Below are 7,277 nucleotides of genomic sequence, written 5' to 3'. Positions count from 1 at the left end.
TTATTCCTCTACACGGTCCCATCAAACACTCCCAGTGTCAGACACAGTGTGAATCTCCTTCCACACCGTCCCATCACAATGTCCCGGGATCAGACACAGAGTGATTATTCCTCTACACCGTCCCATCAAACACTTCCGGGGTCAGACACAGAGTGATTATTCCTCTACAAGGTCCCATCAAACACTCCCGGGGTCAGACACAGAGTGAATCTCAATCTACAGCGTCCTATCACACACTCCCGGGGTCAGACAGAGTGATTCTCAATACTCACCGTCCCATCACACACTCCCGGGGTCAGACACAGAGAGATTATTCCTCTACACGGTACCATCAAACACTCCCGTGGTCAGACACAGAGAGATTATTCCTCTACACGGTCCCATCAAACACTCCCGGGGTCAGACACAGAGTGAATCTCCTTCAACACCGTCCCCTCACACACTCTCGGGGTCAGACACAGAGTGATTATTCCTTTTCACGGTCCCATCAAACACTCCCGGGGTCAGACACGGAGTGATTATTCCTCTACACGGCCCCATCAAACTCTCCCGGGGTCAGACACAGAGTGATTATTCCTCTACACGGTCCCATCAAACGCTCCCGTGGGTCAGACACAGAGTGATGATTTCTCTACACGGTTCCATCAAACACTCCGGGTGTAAGACACAGAGTGATCATTCCACTACAAGGTCCCATCAAACACTCCCGTGGTCAGACACAGAGTGAATCTCAATCTTCACGGTCCCATCACACACTCCCGGGGTCAGACACAGAGAGATTATTCCTCTACACGGTACCATCAAACACTCCCGGGGTCAGACACAGAGTGAATCTCAATCCTCACCGTCCCATCACACACTCCCGGGGTCTGACACAGAGAGATTATTCCTCTACACGGTACCAACAAACACTCCCGTGGTCAGACACAGAGAGATTATTCCTCTACACGGTCCCATCAAACACTCCCGGGGTCAGACACAGAGTGAATCTCAATCCTCACCGTCCCATCACACACTCCCGGGGTCAGACACAGAGAGATTATTCCTCTACACGGCACCATCAAACACTCCCGGGGTTAGACACAGAGAGATTATTCCTCTACACGGTCCCATCAAACACTACCGGGGTCAGACACGGAGAGATTATTCGTCTACACGGTACCATCAAACAGTCATGGGGTCAGATACAGAGTGATTATTCCTCAACACGGTACCATCACACACTCCCGCTGTCAGACAGAGTGATTATTCCTCTACACGGTCCCATCAAACACTCCCGGTGTCAGACACAATGTGAATCTCCTTCCACACCGTCCCATCACACTCTCCCGGGGTCAGACACAGAGTGATTATTCCTCTACACGGTCCCATCAAACAGGCCCGGGGTCAGACACAGTGAGATTATTCCTCTGCACGGTCCCAGCAAACAATCCCGGGGTCAGACACAGAGTCATTATTCCTCTACACGGTCACATCAAACTCTTCCGGGGTCAGACACAGAGTGATTATTTCTCTACACGGTTCCATCAAATACTCCGGGTGTAAGACACATAGTGATTATTCCACTACAAGGTCCCATCAAACACTCCCGGGGTCAGACACAGGGTGAATCTCAATCTACAGCGTCCCATCACACACTCCCGGGGTCAGACAGAGTGAATCTCAATACTCACCGTCCCATCACACACTCCCGGGGTCAGACACAGAGAGATTATTCCTCTACACGGTACCATCAAACACTCCCATGGTCAGACACAGAGAGATTATTCCTCTACACGGTCCCTTCAAACACTGCCGGGGTCAGACACAGAGTGAATCTCCCTCCACACCGTCCCATCACGCACTCCCGGGGTCAGACACAGAGTGATTATTCCTCTACACGGTCCCATCAAACACTCCCGGGGTCAGACACAGAGTAAATCTCCCTCCACACCGTCCCATCACGCACACCCGGGGTCAGACACAGAGTGCTTATTCTTCTCCACGGTCCCATCAAACACTCCCGGGGTCAGACACAGAGTGATTATTGCTCTACACGGTCCCATCTCAGACTCCCGGGGTCAGACACAGAGTGAATGTTCCTCTACACCTCTCATCACACACTCCCTGGGTCAGAGACAGAGTTAATCTCCCTGCAAATCGTCCCATCACACACTCCCGGTGTCAGACACAGACTGAATCTCACTCCACACCGTCCCATCAAACACTCCCGGGGTCAGACACAGAGTGAATTTATATCCACACCGTCCCATCATACACTCCCGGGTTCAGGCGCAGATTGATTATTCCTCTACACGGTCCAATCAAACACTCCCGGTGTCAGCCACAGAGTGATTATTCCTCTACACCGCCCATCACACTGTCCAGGGGTCAGACACAGAGTGTAACTCCCTACACACCGTCCCATCACACACTCCCGGGGTTAGACACAGAGTGATTATTGATCTACAAGCTCCCATCAAACACTCCCGGGGTCAGACACCGAGTGAATCTCCGTCCACACCGTCCCATCACACACTCCCGGGGTCAGACACAGGGTGATTATTCCTCTACACGGTCCCATCTAACACTCCCGGGGGTCAGACACAGAGCGATTATTCCTCTACACTGTACCATCAAACACTCCGTTGGTCAGACACACTGTGATTCTTCCTCTACACGGTCCCATCAAATACTCCCGGTGTCAGACACAGAGTGAATCTCCCACCACGCCGTCCCATCACACTCTCCCGGGGTCAGACACAGAGTGATTATTCCTCTACACGGTCCCATCAAACACTCCCGTGGTCAGACACAGAGTGAATCTCCGTCCACACCGTCCCAACACACACTCCCGGGGTCAGACACACAGTGATTATTCCTCTACACGGTCCCATCAAATACCCCCGGGGTCAGACACAGAGTGAATCTCAGTCCACACCGTCCCAACACACACTCCCGGGGTCAGACACAGAGTGATTATTCCTCTACACGGTCCCATCAAACACTCCCGGGATCTGACACAGAGTGATTAGTCCTCTACACGGTCCCATCAAACGCTCCCGGGGATCAGACACAGAGTGACTATTCCTCTACACGGTCCCATCAAACAATCCCGGGGTCAGACACAGAGTGAATCTCCGTCCACACGGTCCCAACACACCACCCGGGGTCAGACACAGAGTGAATTTATATCCACACCGTCCCATCATACACTCCCGGGGTCAGACACAGAGGGATTATTCCTCAACAAGGTCCCATCACACACTCGCGGGGTCAGACACAGAGAGATTATTCCTCTACACGGTACTATCAAACAATCCCGGGGTCAGACACAGAGAGATTATTCCTCTACACTGTCCCATCAAACACTCCCGGTGTCAGACACGGTGTGAATCTCCTTCAACACCGTCCCATCACACACTGCCGGGGTCAGACACAGAGTGATTATTCCTCTACACGGTCCCATCAAACTCTCCCGGGGTCAGATACGGAGTGATTATTCCTCTACACGGCCCCATCAAACTGTCCCGGGGCCAGACACAGAGTGATTATTGCTCTACACGGTCCCATCAAACGCTCCCGTGGGTCAGACACAGAGTGATGATTTCTCTACACTGTTCCATCAGACACTCCGGGTGTAAGACACAGAGTGATCATTCCACTACAAGGTCCCATCAAACACTCCCGGGGTCAGACACAGAGAGATTATTCCTCTACACGGTACCATCAAACACTCCCGGGCTCAGTCACAGAGAGATTATTCCTCTACACCGTCCCATCAAACACTCCCGGGGTCAGACACAGAGTGAATCTCAATCCTCACCGTCCAATCACACACTCCCGGGGTCAGACACAGAGAGATTATTCCTCTACACGGTACCATCAAACACTCCCGGGGTCAGAGACAGATTGAATCTCAATCCTCACCGTCCCATCACACACTCCCGGGGTCTGACACAGAGAGATTATTCCTCTACACGGTACCATCAAGCACTCCCGGGGTCAGACACAGAGAGATTATTCCTCTACACGGTCCCATCAAACACTCCGGGGTCAGACACAGAGTGAATCTCAATACTCACCGTCCCATCACACACTCCCGTGGTCAGACTCAGAGAGATTATTCCTCTACACGGTACCATCAAGCAGTCCCGGGGTCAGACACAAGAGAGATTATTCCTCTACACGGTCCCAGCAAACACTCCCGGGGTCAGAGACATAGTCATTATTCCTCTACACGGTCACATCAAACTCTTCCGGGGTCAGACACAGAGTGTATCTCCCTACACACCGTCCCATCACACACTCCCGGGGTTAGACACAGAGTGATTATTGATCTACACGGTCCCATCAAACACTCCCGGGGTCAGACACCGAGTGAATCTCCGTCCACACCGTCCCATCACACACTCCCGGGGTCAGACACAGGGTGATTATTCCTCTACACGGTCCCATCTAACACTCCCGGGGGTCAGACACAGAGCGATTATTCCTCTACACGGTCCCATCAAACACTCCCGTGGTCAGACACAGAGTGAATCTCCGTCCACACCGTCCCAACACACACTCCCGGGGTCAGACACACAGTGATTATTCCTCTACACGGTCCCATCAAATACCCCCGGGGTCAGACACAGAGTGAATCTCCGTCCACACCGTCCCAACACACACTCCCGGGGTCAGACACAGAGTGATTATTCCTCTACACGGTCCCATCAAACACTCCCGGGGTCTGACACAGAGTGATTAGTCCTCTACACGGTCCCATCAAACGCTCCCGGGGATCAGACACAGAGTGACTATTCCTCTACACGGTCCCATCAAACACTCCCGGGGTCAGACACAGAGTGAATCTCCGTCCACACCGTCCCAACACACTTCCCGGGGTCAGACACAGAGAGAATTTATATCCACACCGTCCCATCATACACTCCCGGGGTCAGACACAGAGGGATTATTCCACAACAAGGTCCCATCACACACTCGCGGGGTCAGACACAGAGAGATTAGACCTCTACACGGTACTATCAAACAATCCAGGGGTCAGACACAGAGAGATTATTCCTCTACACTGTCCCATCAAACACTCCCGGTGTCAGACACAGAGTGAATCTCCCTCCACGCCGTCCCATCACACTCTCCCGGGGTCAGACACAGAGTGATTATTCCTCTACACGGTCCCATCAAACACTCCCGTGGTCAGACACAGAGTGAATCTCCGTCCACACCGTCCCAACACACACTCCCGGGGTCAGACACACAGTGATTATTCCTCTACACGGTCCCATCAAATACCCCCGGGGTCAGACACAGAGTGAATCTCCGTCCACACCGTCCCAACACACACTCCCGGGGTCAGACACAGAGTGATTATTCCTCTACACGGTCCCATCAAACACTCCCGGGATCTGACACAGAGTGATTAGTCCTCTACACGGTCCCATCAAACGCTCCCGGGGATCAGACACAGAGTGACTATTCCTCTACACGGTCCCATCAAACACTCCCGGGGTCAGACACAGAGTGAATCTCCGTCCACACCGTCCCAACACACTTCCCGGGGTCAGACACAGAGTGAATTTATATCCACACCGTCCCATCATACACTCCCGGGGTCAGACACAGAGGGATTATTCCTCAACAAGGTCCCATCACACACTCGCGGGGTCAGACACAGAGAGATTAGACCTCTACACGGTACTATCAAACAATCCAGGGGTCAGACACAGAGAGATTATTCCTCTACACTGTCCCATCAAACACTCCCGGTGTCAGACACAGAGTGAATCTCCCTCCACGCCGTCCCATCACACTCTCCCGGGGTCAGACACAGAGTGATTATTCCTCTACACGGTCCCATCAAACACTCCCGTGGTCAGACACAGAGTGAATCTCCGTCAACACCGTCCCAACACACACTCCCGGGGTCAGACACACAGTGATTATTCCTCTACACGGTCCCATCAAATAACCCCGGGGTCAGACACAGAGTGAATCTCCGTCCACACCGTCCCAACACACACTCCCGGGGTCAGACACAGAGTGATTATTCCTCTACACGGTCCCATCAAACACTCCCGGGGTCTGACACAGAGTGATTAGTCCTCTACACGGTCCCATCAAACGCTCCCGGGGATCAGACACAGAGTGACTATTCCTCTACACGGTACTATCAAACAATCCCGGGGTCAGACACAGAGAGATTATTCCTCTACACGGTACTATCAAACAATCCCGGGGTCAGACACAGAGAGATTATTCCTCTACACTGTCCCATCAAACACTCCCGGTGTCAGACACGGTGTGAATCTCCTTCAACACCGTCCCATCACACACTGCCGGGGTCAGACACAGAGTGATTATTCCTCTACACGGTCCCATCAAACTCTCCCGGGGTCAGATACGGAGTGATTATTCCTCTACACGGCCCCATCAAACTGTCCCGGGGCCAGACACAGAGTGATTATTGCTCTACACGGTCCCATCAAACGCTCCCGTGGGTCAGACACAGAGTGATGATTTCTCTACACTGTTCCATCAGACACTCCGGGTGTAAGACACAGAGTGATCATTCCACTACAAGGTCCCATCAAACACTCCCGGGGTCAGACACAGAGAGATTATTCCTCTACACGGTACCATCAAACACTCCCGGGCTCAGTCACAGAGAGATTATTCCTCTACACCGTCCCATCAAACACTCCCGGGGTCAGACACAGAGTGAATCTCAATCCTCACCGTCCAATCACACACTCCCGGGGTCAGACACAGAGAGATTATTCCTCTACACGGTACCATCAAACACTCCCGGGGTCAGAGACAGAGTGAATCTCAATCCTCACCGTCCCATCACACACTCCCGGGGTCTGACACAGAGAGATTATTCCTCTACACGGTACCATCAAGCACTCCCGGGGTCAGACACAGAGAGATTATTCCTCTACACGGTCCCATCAAACACTCCGGGGTCAGACACAGAGTGAATCTCAATACTCACCGTCCCATCACACACTCCCGTGGTCAGACTCAGAGAGATTATTCCTCTACACGGTACCATCAAGCAGTCCCGGGGTCAGACACAGAGAGATTATTCCTCTACACGGTCCCAGCAAACACTCCCGGGGTCAGAGACATAGTCATTATTCCTCTACACGGTCACATCAAACTCTTCCGGGGTCAGACACAGTGATTATTCCTCAACACGGTACCATCTCACACTCCCGGTGTCAGACACAGAGTGATTATTCCTCTACACGGTCCCATCAAACACTCCCGGTGTCAGACACAGTGTGAAT

Source organism: Hypanus sabinus, unplaced genomic scaffold (genome assembly GCF_030144855.1).
Source record: "Hypanus sabinus isolate sHypSab1 unplaced genomic scaffold, sHypSab1.hap1 scaffold_132, whole genome shotgun sequence".
NCBI lineage: Eukaryota > Metazoa > Chordata > Chondrichthyes > Myliobatiformes > Dasyatidae > Hypanus > Hypanus sabinus.
The sequence above is the reverse complement of the archived record's forward strand: the minus strand, read 5'-3'. Positions refer to the sequence as shown.